This window comes from Echeneis naucrates, chromosome 2, assembly GCF_900963305.1.
Source record: "Echeneis naucrates chromosome 2, fEcheNa1.1, whole genome shotgun sequence".
Lineage (NCBI taxonomy): Eukaryota > Metazoa > Chordata > Actinopteri > Carangiformes > Echeneidae > Echeneis > Echeneis naucrates.
The window spans coordinates 5,593,680-5,615,203 of NC_042512.1; the positions used below are offsets into that span (position 1 = coordinate 5,593,680).

At 41.2% G+C, this 21,524-nt stretch overlaps 2 long non-coding RNA genes and 1 other non-coding gene across 3 annotated transcripts; 2 read left to right on the forward strand and 1 right to left on the reverse strand.

The window, feature by feature from the left end:
- Positions 1–771: 771 nt before the first annotated feature.
- trnan-guu (transfer RNA asparagine (anticodon GUU)) lies at positions 772–845 on the reverse strand. Its single transcript has one exon. It is a non-coding gene; the product is annotated as a tRNA-Asn (tRNA).
- Positions 846–8,377: 7,532 nt separating this feature from the next.
- Positions 8,378–10,099, forward strand: LOC115056310 (uncharacterized). The gene is made up of 5 exons (XR_003841783.1): positions 8,378–8,427; positions 8,570–8,599; positions 8,993–9,160; positions 9,283–9,331; positions 10,089–10,099. It is a non-coding gene; the product is annotated as an uncharacterized LOC115056310 (long non-coding RNA).
- An 8,442-nt stretch (positions 10,100–18,541) lies between these two features.
- Positions 18,542–19,536, forward strand: LOC115056487 (uncharacterized). The gene is made up of 3 exons (XR_003841799.1): positions 18,542–18,572; positions 18,790–18,963; positions 19,476–19,536. It is a non-coding gene; the product is annotated as an uncharacterized LOC115056487 (long non-coding RNA).
- Positions 19,537–21,524: the final 1,988 nt, after the last annotated feature.

Here is a 21,524-nt window from a genome sequence, read left to right on the forward strand (position 1 = left end):
CTTCGAGGAGGAAACTATCCAGGCTGGAAAATGTTGAGTCACGGGAGCTTTCCTACCGAGTGGTTAAGGCGATGGACTACAAAAGCCATTGGGGTTTCCCCGTGCTGGTTTGAATCCTGCCAGCAACGTTTACTTCCTCTTATGGACCAAGTTTCCCATTTGGGGAGAGACACAGCTGAGTGCTGTTGTTAGGACTCTAAGAGGATGAGAGCTCTCACTGGTGCTCAGTTATCATTATCAAGGCCGGTGAGAGTGACACACCTTTAGTTCCACTTCCAGGTCATGGAAGCAATAATGAGAAGTCATTTCTACTGTGTGCTGTGCTGAAATAGCTCATTTGGGGGAGCGAACAAAAGGACCCACAACAGCTGCTGAAACCCAGGATTGAAACAGGGACCTTTAAATCTTTAATGTATCGCTCTCCCAAACAGGCAGGATCTCTGTGAGACACAAAAGGAGCAACATTTAGGATAATTATAGCTTATTATAGAGCCCACACTTTAAGAACGGCGGCCCTATAAGCATCCAACAGCATCACTGAGTCAGGAGCAGCACAATGACATTCTGCATCTATTTGAGTCAGTGAGGAAACATGTGAAGAGAAGAAACTGCTCGTTCTCCTTCAATAGTTTGATCTGAGGAAAAGTCACTTCCTCTTTTCAGGAATCAACTTCTACCATCTGTCCACTAGATGGAGATAACTGAGCATCAACTTAAAAATCCTCCGGTCTTCCATGTGTGAACTATAATACCAGTGAATTAAACAAAGATCGTCCCTGGGTGGGCTCGAACCACCATCCTTTCAGTTAACAGCCGAACGCGCTGACCGATTGCACCACAGAGACATGATGAGCAGTTCCTGTTACAGCCTAAAACCATAAACTGAACATGAATCCAGCACTCAGCGTTACAGCAGCACATAGAGTAGCTGCTGCCTCAGTGACAGCTAACGGGGATCCTAACAAGTGATAAACAATAAACAGACATTTCCAATTGTCATCAGAACAGATAAAAAACTTTATGACACGGACCACTTAAGTTGATGACAGATAGAACATCATGTTACTTGATGTTACTTCATTACATTTGAAAATTGTAAGCTTGGTGTATTTCATTGGCATTTTGTGGGGGGCAGGTGGGACTTGAAAATGAATCCTTGTCAGAAATGATTGAGCAATAAAGAACAGCGATAAACGAGGGGAGAGGGGTGAACAACATTAATGGGCTGGAAAACTGTATCTGTCATAGAAGAAGACATTCATAAAGAGTTAAAGCAAATTCATTCAAAATGTCATATGAGGGGCTCGTCCAGGATTTGAAACTGGGAACTCTGAGTGAGTGGTTTTGCACACCACAATTGTCATTCAACAACATAATATTACTTGTTGTTTATGCCTTTATTGCTCACTGCTACAGTTAGTAAAATATAAAACACATATGAATTCCATTTTAATCTGTTCATTTTAATATTCCTGATCTGGTGGCAGCCGGAGCTTTTTTCTAATGTTAAAATTAATGAAGTCAGATTTTGTTGATGTTTGGTCCTCCTGAAGAGTCCTTCAGTTTGTGGAGGATTTCAGTGAAAATAAAGGATGAGGTCGTGTTGTGTGTATAGTGGCAGCATAAAGACTGGGTCCCGCTGTCTTACTCAGGCTGAACTACAGCGTCTATTCACGGGGGCTTTGACCTGCTCCGTGTCCGACCTGGGCCGGTGCACCCCTCCTTAGACGACCTGGTGATCCCGGGCTCCCCCCGGAGCACCATATCGATACCGAACTTAGTGCGGACACCCGATCGACATAGTCCGCTGCAGCCCAGAGCTCCTGAGCTCAAACGCTCCTCCAGCCTCAGCCTCCCGGGAACTTGGATTACAGGCGCGCGCCACCGCACCCGGCGAGGGACACACTTCCTGATCGGACTTTTAGCTTTTACGGCAGTGACGTCACAAAAGGCAGCAGCGCTTCAGACTCACACATCACTTCAAACCTTTGAGGAAGTGACACACAACTGTGAGGAGCACACGTGTTGACCGACACAGACGTGGTTTCAGAGACAACAACATGGCAGTGAAGCGCACACTCTTATTTTGAAGGACAGTATTTTTTTTTTTGTCATACTTTCTTTTATTCTTTTGAGTGTTAATATTGTAGGAAGGAATTTACAGTTACAGATGTTGATGTTAAGGTTTAAAACATACACAAATGCCGGGAGGGAGGTCTGCGAAGCACCGGAAGTAGAATGCATATTTTATTTTGTAATCTCCCTTGCCGTCTTGCGCTGCATATTATTTCCTCTTGCTCGCGACTCTCCTTCCAGAAAATTACGCATTTCTGATGGTCTTTGTATTTTTTTTTAATCGTTTTTGTTGTGCAAATTGAAGTAAGTTAGATAAAAATACTTATGAAGTTGGTGTAATCACAGAGTTAAGTTGTAAAACTATATATTTTGTTATTTTCATGCATAATCTCGCCAATTAGAGGAGAAGTGGAAAAGCATGAGTTGCTAAACTGCTACTTAGCTTATAACGCCAGAGTGTGCTATTGAGACTGGATGCTAACAGGAGCCATGTAGTGACTGTGTTCATGGTGTTACAGAGCACAGAGGGCATGTAGGAGAAAAACCTGTCAACACCTGTGAATGTTTCTTCTCCACAATGCAGGTATGTGAGTTTATGCAAGTTATTCTTTTTTAGTTTTCTTAGGTTGATGTGCATTTTATTTAGTTGGGTTAGGGTTAGTTGTTTGTGTTGTTTGTGCTCTGAAATAAAGCTGGTCCCTTCCGGGTACTTTTCCTGTGTGAGGGGAACAGATGAGCACAGGTGAACCCCATGTGAGGGTCAAACTCACAGCTTTCATATAATGAGACTGCAACATCTAGGCCTGGAAGTCAGCTTAAGTAAGAGTGAGATGGAGGAGACCTGTCAGTGATGCTTTTCATGTAGAGCAGCTCTGTTTTTAAAAAGTTGGGGGAAAAAGTAACATTGCATTGGCCGGGAATCAAACTCATGAAAGTACACATCATTCTGCAGTTCTCTGTCAGCAGCAGCAGCAGGTACTGCTCTGAGCTTCATCCTCTCCCTCTTCCCAAAACGGCCACAGTGTTCAAACTCACACAAGGAAACTGTTAGAAATTCAATGTAAAAAGTGTGACAGTGTTAACCCTAACAAAGGTGGAGCGTATGTTTGCATCTGTGTGGGAAAGAGCAATAGAATAAATGAAAATAAAACAGGTTCTTGTGTGGCAGATGGAGAGTCTCTCCCCCTCCTCCTCACTCAGCTGACAGCAGGCTGAATCCCATCAGCTGTCAGGTCCCCTCTGTGTGTTTACGTGGATCCTCCGGTTCCTCTTCCTCACCTTCACAGTCCGGTGTGTGTGTGTCCTGCTGTCAGTGTCAGTGTGGCTCCCTCCCATGACGTCTTGAATGCAGACCGGGTTTACGGTTTCCTGCTCAGAGTCCATTCTGCCTCTGTGTTGTGAGTTGGCAATGTGCCCTCTCCTCCTCTCCTCCACTCTGTTGGAAACGGCCCTCTGCCCAGTGGCTGTGCCTTCTGTGTTTCACAGCCATCAGCCTCCACCACCAACAGGCAGCTGTTTTGTTTGTCCTCTCCTCACTGTGGCTGAACTAGTATGGTTCCTGAACCGAGCCATGTTTCAGTGGGTTTATTTATACCACCTGCTGTTAGTTGTTTTAGTTTAATTTAGTTGGTGGTATTAATATGTTCTTTTCATATTGTTTGCTGTCTGGGAGTTGGTTGACAGAGGCTCCACACAGGCAGTCCTCCAACCCCCCTGTTTTCTTTATTGATTTGATTGGATAACTGTAAGTGTGTTCTTTTGTCATTTCTGTGAGGATTAGGGTGGGCAATTGATTGACTTTATTTGGGAGAACTTAGTTTTGATTGTTTAGTTTTTGGGATGTATTATTTAGGTTAGTTAGTGTGTGTCTTGTGTGAGTATGTTTTGAATGTGTGACCTGCGCCCAACCATTTTTCATGTGCTTCATATGTGTTGTGTAGAGAGGGGTTAAGTCTATTCATTTCCTGGGTCTGAAGCTACCCCAGATAGAGTTTTTGGTCGACAGTTAATCTTTCCTGACACTATCCCATCCTTTGCTGCCACAAAAACAATGTTGGCAGAGTGAATATTTGCTTTTAAGTTCTCTGAAGTTGCATTCTGTGGTTTGTCCAAGTAAAATGGATAACATGTTACTCATGTTAGCACATTACCTAAGACAAGATGACTGAGAAGCTTCAGGTAGATGCAACACAAATCATCCTCAGTGAGTCAATAAGGCAATAAGGCTGGTTTGGTTTTAAACCTGAATCTGTGACTTCAAATGAGAAGAGAACAGGAAAGAAACAACCATGGATATACTTTCTGCCCAAATGTGTGGTCACAATGCTTTATAGATGCAAAACAATAAATATAAAATATCTATGATATTTTTTGTGTTAGGTGTGTTTAAATGCATTAATATGAGTTTCCTCAAGAATTTTCAGTGACAAAAAGAAGCAGTTGTGCATGTCATGAACTGAAAGCTGTTAGTCTGTGTTAGTTCTTCCATGGGAAAGGTAAAAAATGCACGCTATGATAGAATCAACACAAAGATGTCACACTGCACCTTTTTCACCTGCCCAGCTCTACCCGTCTGCTGCACCCACCTAATCAGTGCAACCATCTCATTCCACTCATTTTCTGACAGATTATATCTCGTGTTTGTTGCATTCATTTACCCACAGTTTGCCTTGTTTTGATCATACCTGTCTCTGACCCAGCAAAACTTGCAGAGTTGCGGCGTGCCAAGTGAGCCTGAGTGGAGAGAGGGAGGAGCGTTGTATGCACATTAGGACTGAGAGAGAAGCTGCACTCACACACACTCTGTGAGGAAATTCAAGTCATGTGTTTAATGTATAAAAGAGAGACTGCATGAAAAACATCAATTTCATCACACTAGTATTGATCCAATACTGTTACTGACTTTGGTATCAATACTGTTGATATGTGGATCCATCTGCCCACCCCGACCTGCCAGCACTTTTCCACTCCCCTGCTGCACCCACCTAATCAGTTCTACCATCTCATTCCACTCATTTTCTGATAGATGATCTTTATCGCCATGCCAACCTGTCTCACATTCATTGCCGGACTGTTTGTTTGGATTTGACCCTGTCTGTCTCTGACCACATAACCTGACATATAACCAACACATAAGCAACAGACTGTTAGAGCTCCGCTGTCGAAGAGGCAGATACAGGAAAAAAACAAAACAAACTGTAACTATAGCGCCTAATGTGTCATTCTATTCTTATAGTTATTGTAGTTAGTTGTTAGTTATACTACTAGTGTAGTTATTGTCTGTTAATATTTTGTATTATATTGTATATATTTTATATTTTATTATTATTATTATCCTGTTACATACTGTACGGTGAGTCTTGCTGCTGTGACATGAGAATTTCCTAGTTTGGATCAATAAATTACATCTATTTTTCTGTCTGACCACCATCTCTCTCTGACTCCTCTGACTGCTGGCCCCTCACCTCTCCCCTGTTTACCTGGATTCCCTCACCAGAGGGGGCTTCAGAATAAACTGTTGAACTGTTCTTCTTTTATCTCAGTCTGTACTGTATTTGGGATTGACCTAACACCCGTTACAGTCAGTATTGAAATTTTGTATAATAGGGGGATGTTACTTTAAAAGTCCTTCAAATGTAAGGCATTACTCTTTTAAATCCCGGGCCATATTCCACAGTCTGGAATCATTTTGACTTTTTACAGCTGTTTCAAAAACAGGTTGGAGCGGTTTTAACGTCACTCTGATGTTGTGTCATACTTTGGACTCTGAAGTTATGAGGATGTGACTTTTCCTCAGCTCAAACAGACACCAGGACTGAAGAGGGAGAACAAGCAGCTTCTTCTCTTCACATGAAGCTGGAAAGTGTCAGAAAGTCTCCCTGAAGTGAGTTCAGCAGGTGAGAATCTGTAAATGTGTGAACAGGATCACTGTGATCACATTGTGTTGTTTCACTGTTTGACTGGACAGGAGAACTTTTCTGGATGCTGATTGGCTGTGTGTGTTAGTGGGATTTCTCAGAAACACAGTATCAGGGTTTGTAGAATAAAAAAGATGTATTATTGATTTTCAATCTTTTAAGTGATAAATGTAACACGTTTGGGATTACAGATCAGTAAATACCAAATGTAGAGCTGCTGTCACAGATAAAGATAGTTTGCTCTGATAATTATTTCTTCCATGTTAATGAGAGAACTAATGTCTCCTGTGATGATGGAGAGAATCAGATCAGACAAATCTTTAAATATTTAATGACTGTAATTACTGATCAGACTGTACTAAGTCTGAAAGTTAAAGCAATGTCAAACTGTGACTTCACAGGTTTTAAAATAAGCCTGATTGTATTGGAGTCTATGGGAAAATAACTATCTGTAATTAGCAACAGATTATTTACTATCTTACTTCCAGACTTTATAGTTCTGACAGGTTTCAACAATAGAGAACATTAATTTGGATAATGTACACTAAAGATGAATACACTCTGGCTAAATAATGTTAGCTGTGCTCCTTTTTATGTTCAGTGTTAGCTTGGTATTTCATCTCCACCATTATATATATATATATATATATATATAATATATAATATAATAATATATTGAGCAAGCACTGGTGCTCAGTCATTAAACAATGGAGGGTTATTTATTTAGAGATAACTTATGTGTTATATTGTATCAGAATATAAAGTACATTTGCATTTTAAAAGTCTGCTATGTAAACAACAGTCTACTTTTTATCTGATTTTAATATCAAACCATCTCCTTTTGTTTTTTTTTTAAGAATTCAGGAGTTTTAACTGGTAGAGTAACTGAACACCAAATAAAATATTTGTGTGCTTAAGGAATTATATGCACAATTATGGAAACTAGTTCATATTTTTACTTAAATACAGTCTAAAGTGTTTTTATAATATTTGAGTGTTTCTGTTTATTGGCACTTTATTCTTGAATACCATCACATTTCAGAAGGAAATATTGGACTCATCTACTTAACTACATTTAATTGACAACTTAAGTCAAAAACAAATACTTTAATATAAACATTTCAGCAATATGTCAAGAAAAACAATAAGACCTGTCACTAATGACTTTGTAATTTTGATACACAATCAACACAATTTTTTTTCTGTGTCCCCTCAGGGACATGCAGTAATATGAAGACGACCCTTGATTATTATTATCAACTTTATCTGTCAATATTTTATCTGCAATTAGTAGAGAACAGTTTCTTCACTTTATTCTTGTTCTAATGTAAATTACAATTCACTGAGGAAAGTCAAGAATTTAAATCATTTTAAATCACCAGACTTAAAACTAGATTTTATTTTTTGAAAGAATTTTAAATTGGCATGACAAGTTAATCGAAAGTGAAACAGAATTTCTATCAACTTTCATGATGATTAAGTTGATTTCCTTGACCCAATGTGCCGTGTTTCTGTTGATGCGTGACAGAACAAACATGTCAGAACTGGTCTGATAGCTTGGACGAACTTGTCTAAGAGAATTGAACTCTTACTGTTCATGGCACACTCTGAGTATTTCCAGATACAGTGAATCCATTGAAGGTTTAAAGCGGCTGGCCTTGTTTTTAATGTTGAATTATTTGAGAATAAACAGTACTATTTAAATTGTCACCTGTAGTTTGATTAGTAAAGTGACATGAATTAAATCAGCTCCATCAACACATCCCACAGTCAGATACCACCATCTAGTGGACAGAGAGAAGAAGCACCATCAGACCTGAGATACAGTTCTCCGAAACTTTCAGATTATTGACAGGTTAAACTGATTTCTATTTGAAGTTGTGGAGGCACACTATTTAAATGTGTCGAAGAAACAAATGTTTCTTCTTTTTTTTTCTATTTTGTGGCAGGGCATTGTGCAAAAGTTTTTTTTCTGGGAACTTGGAGTTTGAAGTGATGTTGTGTGTTAGCTGAGGTATGGTGATTGTATATGTGATGTATAGATTTTGAGGTTTGTTTACTGGAGTGTGATTGTCGCCTGTTTCTTTGCGTCCAAGAACAAATTTGTGAAAAATTTCTCCTAAGGGAGACAGTAAAGATCTTCTCTTGTGAATTAGGAATGTTCTCTGTTGTAACAGGATCTGACCAAAATCAGCACAGAGACAAATTTCAAACAGTTTGTTGTTGGGAGTTAAAGGCTCAAGTTAGTCACATATTAGTGACAGTAATGCTGATTGTGTCCTGTGATGTAAATCCTGTTGTAATGAATCTCTTTGTTGTGTTTGTGTGAAGGTGGAGGCTCAGCTATGAATCAGTGTGAGGACAGAGAGGAGGGAGCCCCTCCCTCTAAAACCACTCTGTGTGGGGAACATGAGAGTCAGACCAAAGCTCAGAGGTGAGATGAGGATCTCTAACTGTCCATCTGTCAGAGCTCAGCACTCAGATCACTGCTCCATCATTATTCACTCTCTCTGTCACTTACATTTTTTACTCCTGAACTTTTTCTGCTGCTTTTATATTTGTCCTTGTTTGTACAGGAAGCTCAAACAACATTTGAAGATATTATTGTGAGTAATAATGATAATCATACCTTTTTTTTTCCCCTCTCTCTCTTCTGGCTTTTCCCTGTTTGGGGTCACCACAGCAAGTCAGCTCTGTCACTTGCATGATAAATTTAGACACAATTTTTACACCTGATGTCTTCCCTGCCCCAACCCTCCCCATTTATCTGGGATTTGAACATGGGGTCTCTGCATGAAAAGCATGCAGCTCTACAACTGAGCTAGATCCCCAGGCTGATAATGATGATGATTAATAATAATAATCTTTAAACACCCCACAATAAGATATTCTGTATCATTTAGGCTATAAAAATGAAAATCAAACTCCTTCAAAACTGATCTTTTTCTGCTTGGTTTCTTGGTTGTTGATTATTTTAATGCCAACTTGGTTTCCACTAGTAACCAGAAGTCAAAACCAGATTCTCCTGAACTGAGCTGTGTGTCCATGAAGAATGATCGGTCTATGAATCGTCCTATTACCTTTAACGGAGGACGACAGTCTGCTGTGTCCAGAAGTGTGTCCATGAAGAGTGATCGGTCCATGGATGACTTTATCAAAGAAAAAAGGTAAAAGCTGATCATTTGTTGTTGTTTGACTCATTAAAGGTATCAAAGCTTGTCTATCAGTTTCTCTGGTGTTCATAGAAAACTCCTGGAACAAACTGTGTGTTTGTGTCTTTTCTCCTCAGAGTTCAGTCTGACAAACATCATCACACAGACCTGGACTCCATATTTATGGTGTGTAAATGTTCATCCAGTGACTACAACAGACCCCAACAAAGACTTGAGTTTGAAGCTGCACTCTTTAGACCAGTAGAGCTTTACTCTGTGACAGACAGGAGTTGAATTGGGATTGAACAGGTTTGGGGTGGGAGAGAGTGGGAGAGGACTGGGAGTTGTAGTTCACCACAGAGCAATAATCCATCAGCCTCAACAGATATGTTCTGTATGAATATGGTCTGTTGGAGACTTTTACAAAACATTTCTGCTCTTTGTTGTGCTCTACAGTGAATCCTAAAGTTTATTTAGTTTTTTACCATATAATTTCAGCTGTGACTTAATAACAAAGACCAAAGTTAATCAGATTCAGTCCTGGACCTCCATGGACTCTGTCTCTACAGGGTTTAAAGATGGAATAATTCATCAGTGAACTAGTTCAGGTGGTCTGATCCATCTTCAGCCACAGTCACAGTTAATACCCTGAATTTTCACTTCCTAAGTTGATGTGTTGAAGGGCTGTATCAGTTTGGTCTTCATGTGATGATCAGGATCTCTGTGTTGTCAGAATCTAAAGTCAAACTTAGTAAGTTACACCAGTGAAGTTAGTTTAGTGAAGTCAGCAGGTCTGAATCTTTCTGTGTAGCTCTGGAAAGAGACGTGGCAGCAGATGATACAGCAGCAGCTAAAGTTGAACTCTGCTGACTGATGATCTGATGCTTTGATCCATCAGTTTATACTGAGAGTGAACTTTACACAGGATGTTATTGTGTTCCAGCTGCTGGAGGAGAACATCGTCTGTTATGTGAAGAACGAGCTGAAGAAAATGAAAAGGATTCTGAGTCCAGATTACCCACAATTCATCAAGAATGAGGATGATGAAGTGGATGAAAAGCAGAGGAGGAGCAGAGAGGCATTTCTGAAGATCACAGTGAACTTCCTGAGGAGGATGAAGCATGAGGAGCTGGCTAACTGTCTGCAGAGAGGTAAGAGGATTTAACATGATGGATCAATTAGACATTTACTAAAGTCTCAGGAGACGGAGAGAAACATGTTGTTATTCCTTAGGAGTAAATATCAACACTGTTGTTTATTCTTATTTCACCCATTCAGAGTTTATTGCCCCAGATTGTCAGCGTAAACTGAAATCTGGCCTGAAGAAGAAGTTCCAGTGTGTGTTTGAGGGGATCTCTAAAGCAGGAAACCCAACCCTTCTGAATCAGATCTACACAGAGCTCTACATCACAGAGGGAGGGACTGGAGAGGTCAATGAGGAACATGAGCTCAGACAGATTGAAACAGCATCCAGGAAACAGGACAGAGCAGAAACAAGCATCAGACAAGAAGACATCTTTAAACCCCCACCTGGAAGAGACCAACCAATGAGAACAGTGATGACAAAGGGAGTGGCTGGCATTGGGAAAACCGTCTTAACACAGAAGTTCACTCTGGACTGGGCTGAAGACAAAGCCAACCAGGACATAGAGTTCACATTCCCCTTCACCTTCAGAGAGCTGAATGTGCTGAAAGAGAAGAAGTTCAGCTTGGTGGAACTTGTTCATCTCTTCTTCACTGAAACCAAAGAAGCAGGAATGTGCAGCTTTGATCACTTCCAGGTTGTGTTCATCTTTGACGGTCTGGATGAGTGTCGACTTCCTCTGGACTTCCACAACACTGAGGTCCTGACTGATCCTACAGAGTCCACCTCAGTGGACGTGCTGCTGACAAACCTCATCAGGGGGAAACTGCTTCCCTCTGCTCGCCTCTGGATAACCACACGACCTGCAGCAGCCAATCAGATCCCTCCTCAGTGTGTTGACATGGTGACAGAGGTCAGAGGGTTCAATGACCCCCAGAAGGAGGAGTACTTCAGGAAGAGGTTCAGACATGAGGAGCAGGCCAGCAGGATCATCTCCCACATCAAGACCTCACAAAGCCTCCACATCATGTGCCACATCCCAGTCTTCTGCTGGATCACTGCTACAGTTCTGGAGGAGGTGTTGAAGACCAGAGAGGGAGGAGAGCTGCCCAAGACCCTGACTGAGATGTACATCCACTTCCTGGTGGTTCAGTCCAAAGTGAAGAAGGTCAAGTACGATGGAGGAGCTGAGTCAGATCCACACTGGAGTCCAGAGACCAGGAAGATGATTGAGTCTCTGGGAAAAGTGGCTTTTGAGCAGCTGCAGAAAGGAAACCTGATCTTCTGTGAATCAGACCTGACAGAGTGTGGCATCGATATCAGAGCAGCATCAGTTTACTCAGGAGTGTTCACACAGATCTTCAAAGAGGAGACAGGGCTGTACCAGGACAAGGTCTTCTGCTTTGTCCATCTGAGTGTTCAGGAGTTTCTGGCTGCTCTTCATGTCCATCTGACCTTCATCAACTCTGGAGTCAATCTGATGGCAGAAGAACAAACGACTTCCCGGTGGTCAAAACTGTTTAGAAAAAAACCTGAACCTTTAATTCTCTATCAGAGTGCTGTGGATGAGGCCTTACAGAGTCCACATGGACACCTGGACTTGTTCCTCCAGTTCCTTCTGGGTCTTTCACTGCAGACCAACCAAACTCTCCTACGAGGCCTGGTGACACAGACAGGAAGTAGCTCAGAGACCAATCAGAAAACAGTCCAGTACATCAAGAAGAAGATCAGTAAGAATCTGTCTCCAGAGAAAAGTATCAACCTGTTTCACTGTCTGAATGAACTGAATGATGGTTCTCTGGTGGAGGAGATCCAACAGTCCCTGAGATCAGGACGTCTCTCCACAGATAAACTGTCTCCTGCTCAATGGTCAGCTCTGGTCTTCATCTTACTGTCATCAGAAAAAGATCTGGACGTGTTTGACCTGAAGAAATACTCTGCTTCAGAGGAGGCTCTTCTGAGGCTGCTGCCAGTGGTCAAAGCCTCCAACAAAGCTCTGTATGTGTGAAAAAATCCATCCAGATCAACTGGCTCCTGTTATTTAGTTGACAATGAAAAACACATTTTTGTAATTGCTTTCTCTTGTTTTGCTGATTCCTCCTCAGACTGAGTGGCTGTAACCTCTCAGACAGAAGCTGTGAAGCTCTGTCCTCAGTCCTCAGCTCCCAGTCCTCTAGTCTGACAGATCTGGACCTGAGTAACAACAACCTGCAGGATTCAGGAGTGAAGCTGCTGTCTGCTGGACTGAAGAGTCCACACTGTGAGCTGGAAACTCTCAGGTCAGAGTTCATGTTTGTGTCAAGCCTTTATATTTAGTTTTCTAATATTATTTAATATCGTCATTAACTGAGATCAAATGAACTGAAGAGGTTTGTAGATTTGGGAGATTGTCATCAGTATAAAAAGCTTAATGCTCCATAATGAATCACTGATTTGATTCACCACCTGGAGAACACTCCAAGTGAAACAAATCAATCACACACATCCTCCAGCGATGACTAATGTGTTCACTGTGGATCATCTTTTAGGGAGGTGGACACAACTTTTTTGCTGCTTTTGGCATCTGTCACAGTTGTGATGACGTAGTTCTCATTTGGCTTTGCAAAATTTTTAAGGGAATCAAAGATACCAGCTGGGCAGCACGGCCACGTACTTGTTAGCGCTGTTGCCCCAAAATCATAAGGTTGTGGGTTTGGTTTGTCTGGGTTAATTGATGACTATAAATTGTCCGTAAGTCCGAATGCAAATGTGAGCGGTTGTTTGTCTCTGTCTGTTGGACTGGCAACCTGTCGAGGGTGTACCTCGCCCAGAACGTTGGCGAAGATTGGCTCCAACTCCCCGCGACCTGGAATCAGATAAGCAGTAAAAGACGGATGGATGAAACACAGCAGAGGTTGAGTGGACTGCTGATATGATGCTCTGTGAATGAATGAACCTTTTGGTTGAACATACAGTTCAAAAGCCCATCATGATCCAGAGTTGGGAACAGGAAGGAGGAGTCACCCCAGTACAGAACAACCCTGTGAACAAGGAGGGCAAAAAATTATATATATAAATGACAAAAGGTCAAAACAGAGTTCTTTATAAGACAGTAGGTTCTTAATTTTGAGCTTACTTTGGAACAATTTTCTTTTCTTTAATATCAAAACTTTATTTTGGAAAATTTCAGATAATTCACTGTTCACAATATAGATTGCAGCTCACTGGTCCAGGTGAGCTGGAAGGTAAACTGGTGATGCAAAGTGTCCGAATTAAATATCTTTAATTCTATGATCAGGCAGCATCACAAACCTGTTCCAGAGCTAGAGCATCAAATCACCATGAAGAGCCGAAACTGAGGTAAATTTCTGTATTGCTGTAAGATCACCAATAGCTGTATGATGAAGCTGCTTCCTGTTGGTTCAGCTGTTTGACTTTTATTTTCTAGACCTCTAGAAAGTCTTCTAGAAAGTCTAGAAACTTTAGAAAGTCTAAACCTTCAGCTCTGAACAGATGAAGCATTGAATGCTTTGAAGCAGGAACTTTGTCTCCTAAAGTCATGTCTTTTTTCTTTTCTCTTTTTTTTTTTTTTTTACCCAGTTTGGGCGGCTGCAGGTTGTCAGAGATCAGCTGGTCTTCTCTGGTCTCAGCTCTGAAGTCTAACCCCTCCCATCTCAGAGAACTGGATCTGAGTCACAATAATGACCTGGACGATTCAGGAGTGAAGGATCTTTGTGGTTTTCTGGAGAGTCCTCACTGCAGACTGGAGACTCTGAGGTCAGTTCACTTGTAGAGCTGAAACTTTTATGTTTAACCCAGAATTCCTATTCAAATATAACTTGAATCTGTTTACTTTTTTTAAAGATAGTTGTTTCATGTTCCCAGTTGTTATATTATGTTAATAATATATAACATTTATTATTATGAGTTGTAACTATCCATCCATCTTCCTGGTTCGGGGTCACAGGGCTGCTGGAGCCAATCTCAATGTCTTTGTATTTGAACAAGGTCTGATGTGGAGCCAGCAGCATTTGAGAACTTGAAAAGGTCGAAGTTCTGGATCAGGACATTTCTGACTGATTATTTGTTCTTTTTCAGGTTGAGATGCTGTTGGTTGTCAGAGATCAGCTGTTCTTCTTTGGCCTCAGCTCTGAAGTCCAACCCCTCCCATCTCAGAGAACTGGACCTGAGGGGAAACCTCCTGCAGGATCCAGATGTGAAGGAGCTGCGTGATCTTGTGGAGAGTCCAGACTGTAGACTGGAGACTCTGAGGTCAGTCCACTGTGGTAGATCTTTAATCCACCGCTGAATCTAAAGTCCTAATAAATGTCTTCAGACTTGGAGGGTGTGGAGCTGAGGACCAGAGTCAGTTGTGTTGTTGAGACTCCAGCCCTCATGGGGCTTTCAGACACGTGGCCGTGGCCCCCCTGTGCTCTGAAAGCTGTTATTTCCAAAGGATTGGAGCTCCACCACAGGTTTCCCTGCACTGAGCACAGTTCATGTGCAGCACAGTGATAGTTGTGTTTCTTTGTGGTGTGGTCATACTCAGTCAGTGTGTTACTGCAGTAGATGGAGTTCAGAGCAGCGGTACAGAAGCTGAGTGATGAGCTGCTGTGGACGGAGTCAACATCAAAAAGCTCTTCTACACACTTTGAAAACAAACAGTCCCACACATGTTGAAATGTTCTTCATTTAGAAGATTTACAGCTTCATCTTCACATCAAAGCAGAACTTTCCTTTGCTGCCACATATTTATGAAGCAGCCAACTGCTGTATTCCTACATAAGTATGTCCTGTATTCCACTGCAGCCGCAGGTCAGCTGAGGGAATCACTTTGTTTTAGAGTGAGGAGCTGCTGAACTTCAGCCTCCAGTGGCTGAAATGACAATGACACTAAAGAAACACTTCAAACATCCAGACAGAATGTGGTGGCACTTTACTTTAAAGTCTTCTGAACATTTCTGACTGATTATCAATTATTTTATCTGCATCTTTTATTCCTTATTCAGATTTGACAACTCCAGTTTGTCAGAGATCAGCTGTTCTTCTCTGGTCTCAGCTCTGAAGTCCAACCCCTCCAATCTCAGAGAACTGGAGCTGAGTCAGAATGAACTGCAGGATTCAGGACTGAAGGATCTGTGTGGTTTTCTGAAGAGTCCTCACTGCAGACTGGAGACTCTGAGGTCAGACTGATGTTTTATTTCTGCTCTCAGATTAATATGATGTTACAGTTGTGGTGACTCTGACCTGCAGACAGGTTTATATTTATGAGGGAAATTCCTCTTCAGGTTTTTAACACTTAAGCTGTTAAAAGGTTGAAAACTAATTTCTATTCATTTCAAAATGACATTTTATATGTACAATATTGACAAACACACACACACACACATTATAGAACTGAGTGAAAGTATGAACTCCCTCAGTTCTGAACAGATGATGAAACATTGAACACTTTGAAGCAGGACCTTTGTCTCCTAAAGTCACATCTTTTATTCTTCACTCAGGTTGGAGAACTGCAGTTTGTCAGAGATCAGCTGTTCTTATCTGGTCTCAGCTCTGAAGTCCAACCCCTCCCATCTCAGAGAACTGGAGCTGAGTCACAACTGGTACCTGGACGATTCAAAACTGAAGGATCTGTGTGGTTTTCTGGAGAGTCCTCACTGCAGACTGGAGACTCTGAGGTCAGACTGATGTTTTATTTCTGCTCTCAGGTTAATATGATGTTACAGTTGTGGTGACTCTGACCTGCAGACATCAGGCTGATATTATACTGATCCTCACTGAGGATCTTCATGCTGACGTCTGTTTTCTTCTTCTCTGGTTTAGTCCAGTCAGTGTGGCAGAGAAATGTTGAACAACAGATTTAAAACTTGGAGAAAAGAAGAAAAAAACCTACAGTGTTTTAATGACAGTAAACAATTTTCGACACTGACATGAACAAGTATACAGTGAGGCAAAAAAGTATTTAGTCAGCCACTGATTGTACAAGTTCTCTTAATTAGAAAGATGAGGTCTGTAATTTTCATCATAGTACACTTCCTACAATATGGTTTCCTCGATTTTTTTTTTTTTTTTTTTTCCCCTAATTTTTTCTCACAGTTGAAGTTTACCGATGATGAAAATTACAGACCTCATCTTTCTAAGTAGGAGAACTTGCACAGTCAGTGGCTGACTAAATACTTTCATGCCCCACTGTATATTCAGTGTTTTCTTGTTCCAATAAGACTATAAAGTCACGTGGCTCAAGCAGACTGAGATTCAGACCAAACTGAGCACGTTTTTTAAATGTGGTCACTGCTAAATGAAGTGAAAATGTTCCAGATGTTGTGAACCATGCATTGACTTTTCTCCAGAGTTCAGTCTGACATATTTGTTGTCTTTGAAAGAGCAGAGCAAGTCTAGACCAAACTTAATTATTTCAAGAGGCCCAACAGATTGTGCCGTGAGCAACAGTGGGAGAGAGAGAGAGATCACTATTTGTGAATATATATTTATATTATTTGACTGTTGTGAAGCTGCTTCCGTTGTTTGACTCTCATTTTCTAAACATCTACTTTCTAAATCTTCAGCTATGAACAGATGAAACACTGAACACTTTCAAATGGGAACTTTTTCTCCTGAAGTCACTTCTTTTATTGTATTTTCAGGTTGGAGAACTGCAGGTTGTCAAAGATCAGCTGTTCTTCTCTGGTCTCAGCTCTGAAGTCCAACCCCTCCCATCTCAGAAAACTGGACCTGAGTGAGAATAACTTGCAGGATTCAGGACTGAAGGATCTGTGTGGTTTTCTGAAGAGTCCTCACTGCAGACTGGAGACTCTGAGGTCAGACTCATGTTTTATTTCTGCTCTCAGATTAATATGATGTTACAGTTGTGGTGACTCTGACCTGCAGACAGGTTTATATTTATGAGGGGAAATCCTCTTCAGGTTTTAGACATTTAAACTGTTAAATGGTTTGAAGGTAGCTTTTGAAAACAGATTTTTAATCATTTGAAAATTACATTTGAATATCACAATTCATGTACATGATGTTGACATTTTGAGTCAGTTCAGGTTCTTTACAGTGTTTCATTTTCTCATTAAATCTTGTCACTGTTTGTATTTGACTGTTGTGAAGCTGCTTCCTGTTGGTTCAGCTGTTTGAATTTCATTTTCTAAACGTCTACTTTCTAAACCTTCAGCTCTTAACAGATGATGAAACACTTTCAAGCATGAACTTTGTCTCCTAAAGTCACATCTTTTATTCTTTACTCAGGTTGATGGACTGCAGGTTGTCAGAGCTCAGCTGTTCTTCTCTGGTCTCAGCTCTGAAGTCCAACCCCTCCCATCTCAGAAAACTGGACCTGAGTCAGAACTGGTACCTGGACGATTCAAAACTGAAGGATCTGTGTGGTTTTCTGGAGAGTCCTCACTGTAGACTGGAGACTCTGAGGTCAGACTCATGTTTTATTTCTGCTCTCAGATTAATATGATGTTACAGTTGTGGTGACTCTGACCTGCAGACATCAGACTGATATTATACTGATCCACACTGAGGATCTTCATGCTGACGTCTGTTTTCTTCTTCTCTGGTTTAGTCCAGTTGCGATGGCAGAGAAATGTAGAACTACAGATTTAAAACTTGAAGAAAACAAGAAAAGTCCTTCAGTGTTTTAATGACAGGAAACATTTTTCCTCATTGACATGAACAAATATATATTTAGTGTGTTCTTGTTTCACCATAACTATAAAGTTATGTGACTAAAGCAGACTGACTGAGATTCAGACCAAACTCAGTATGTTTGTTAAACATAAAGTGAAAATGTTCCAGACGTTGGGAATCATGTGTTGACTTTTCTCCAGAGTTCAATCTGACATATTTGTTGTCTTTGAAAACTTGAGGATGTTAATAGAATCTGTAATTCATTTGTTTGTGCAGATGGAGCCACAGGGGAAGGTTGTAGAGTTTAAGAGGTGGAGTTACTGTGTCTTTATGGAAGCAGCAGCATGTTGTTATTAATAGTAACGAGAGCTGTTTGTCACTGTTTGTATTTGACTGTTGTGAAGCTGCTTCCTGTTAGTTCAGCTGTTTGACTTTCATTTTCTAAACTTCTACTTTCTAAACCTTCAGCTCTGAACAGATGATGAAACATTGAACACTTTCAAGCAGGAACTTTGTCTCCTAAAGTCACATCTTTTATTCTTTATTCAGGTTGGAGAACTGCAGGTTGTCAAAGATCAGCTGTTCTTCTCTGGTCTCAGCTCTGAAGTCCAACCCCTCCCATCTCAGAGAACTGGACCTGAGTCAGAATGACCTGCAGGATTCAGGACTGAAGGATCTGTGTGGTTTTCTGAAGAGTCCTCACTGCAGACTGGAGACTCTGAGGTCAGACTCATGTTTTATTTCTGCTCTCAGATTAATATGATGTTACAGTTGTGGTGACTCTGACCTGCAGACAGGTTTATATTTATGAGGGGAAATCCTCTTCAGGTTTTTAACATTTAAAATATTAAAAGGTTGAATGTAAATTTTAAAATTATTAAAAACATTTTAATCATTTTAGAAAGTAATTTCAAAGTTAAAACTTTTATTCTTTACTCAGGTTGATGAACTGCAGATTGTCAGAGATCAGCTGTTCTTCTCTGGTCTCAGCTCTGAAGTCCAACCCCTCCCATCTCAGAGAACTGGACCTGAGTCAGAACAAGCTGAAGGAGTCAGACCTGAAGGAACTGTCTGATCTTGTGAAGAGTCCAAACATCAGACTGAAGACTCTGAGGTCAAACTCATGTTTTATTTCCGCTATAGTTGGACTGAGTTCATGTCTTTCAGTAATATTGTTTAAATCCAGTATCAGAGCAAAGGCTCAGTGTTTCCTGTGAACCTTCAAACTCCTCAGTGAAGCTGTGAGAGGAGAACAGAAACAGATTTCAGGATTAGACAGAAAGACAGAGAGAAAACAGTCAGCCAATCAGATCAGTCAGAGGACTGTTGTGATCATGTGACCATCAAATGAAGCAGATTCCAGCTGAAGAACTCAGAGATGTTCAGATTCTGGTCCTCGTCCATCAAACTGTCAGATCTAAGCTGAGACTGTTTGTGAGTTTCCAGCTCAGTGTGTTCCCTCCAACACGTTAACATGAGCTGAGAGGAAGCAGCTGCTGCACATCTGGACTGAACAGGACTGAAGTCCCTGCAGGTCTTTATGCTGGATCTGCATCACTGACTGACAGCTGATGGACAGAGTCAGGAAACACTGATGGATCTGCTCTCTTCTTCTTCTCTACACAGGAGGTGGTGAAGAGGAAGATGTGTGCTGATGGAGGATCAGCTGCTTCCTGATGATCCAGATGTTGCAGCAGCAGCTTGTCCAGACCCTGGACCATGTTCCTGGGAGGTGGAGAGGAGAGCTTCATCCAGCAGAGACTGACAGATGAATCAGAACTGGTCTGAGAACAGAGTCCAGTCCACCATGATCCCAGGAGCTGGCTGAGAGGAGAGTCCTCCTCTCCTCTCAGCCAGCTCCTCCAAACTCCACCTGGGGTTTAGGTTCAGCTTCTTCTGGACCCTTTGGGCTGCTTTGGGAACATTCAAACAAGCATTACTCGATTAAAAAATTTCATTTTGTTGCGAAACGTGACTGTCTGTCAGCACTTTTTAAATCAGTTTTCTGCCCTTCATCAAAATGAAGCATTTTTTTTTATTTTTTAAGTTGTGTTATCTAAAATATTTCTTTTTTTTTTTTTATCCACATGTGGCATTTATGTCAGTAAATAAAAGTATGCTGAAAGGGCAGAACTCAAGAGAGGACATGACAGTAGGGTAGTTCATTTTCTGAAAGGACAATTTTTAATCAGTGTACTAAATTATTTTTAGGAAACAAACATAACACCCTATTTTAATCTGAATGTCTGTGTGTGTGGATGATGATGTGGCCTGTTTGGGGGATCTCATCCTGATTATTCGTATTTTGTAATGTGTATAGCACTTTGTGGAACGTTGTTTTTGTTCGAAAGGGGCTGTATAAATAAACTAAAGTTTAAAGTAGGATTGATATGTTGGTTGGTTAATTGACTGATATAGTGATATAATACAGTCCAATAATGTTCTAGCGGAGTCGTGCAGCAGACTCTCAACTCAGTGTGTGAATGTGCTGCTGCTGAACTGGGACTCATGAGTTCCACTCTGAACCAATGAGTCATGAATCATGAGTCTGACTGTGAACCAGTCTACAGTATGTGCTGTGGGTGAGTGACAGCTCATAGCGGGGAGGGAAAGGGAGTGAAACAGCAAACCAGAGCTGCTGCTTTTCCTCCTTCTTTCTATATGAACATGAGCACCATGATGCACACTGCTGTGTTCTCATATCAAGCTCATGTTCACCTTCTTTCTTTCACAGGGAGAACATGAAAGAAGCTGAAGCTGAACTCAGCCTTCCAACTTTAGTGCTCCGTGTCACAGACTGATCCATTTTCTGACGTTATAGTCCACACCAGGCTGCAGCCTCTCTGTGTGACACTTTGTTCATCATTATTTTCACACTTTAGTTCCTGCTTCTTTTCATTTAGGCTCCATGTAGGCTGTTCACGATGACTTTGTTTGTGTGTGGCTGTTTTCTTCTGAATGTGGGATCTCTGTCTGAATGAAAGTTTCACAATCACTGCCTCAGACTGCATTCAGAAGGAATTGTTGAAGTCATAGAAGCTGAAGAGTTGATGATCAGAGGCTGACAGCTAAAGGAAGCTAGAATGCACACTGCTCTCTGACAGAGTCGGCCTCCCTCCACATTTAGGAGGCTTTTTCACTTCTTACAACAGCTGACAAAGGGCTCATCTGGGATTTGAACCCCGGACCTGTCACACCCTGAGCCAGAATCATCCTGATTGTTCCTGGAATGGTTTGGTTAGTCAGAGTGTGTCTGTGTGTGTTCTTGTCTCTCTGAGTGGTTGGAAATGAAAATGGAGATCTGTAGAAGCAGATGACTCTGAGGATGAATGAATGTTTCACTGACAACACCAACAACTGTTTACTCACCTCTATGAGACTGTGTGACGTCATCGGAGATCAAAGGAATTTCCTGCCCTTCATCGCTCTCCCACGCGACACCAACTCAAACGTCACCCTCGCATTAGATTCAGCCGGGAAGGCGCATGCGCACAAAGAAGCTCACACTTGTCTTGTGAACGAATGAAGTGAAACACAAATCAGCTGTTATTAGACAAATAAGTGGCGTTAAATTGAACTAAAACCAAATCGGTTGGTTTGTTCCTCCCACATACTCAGATGTCTGTTTTCCCTTCTACTTATTAAAATGCTTCTTTTCCTGCTTTCGCTCATCTT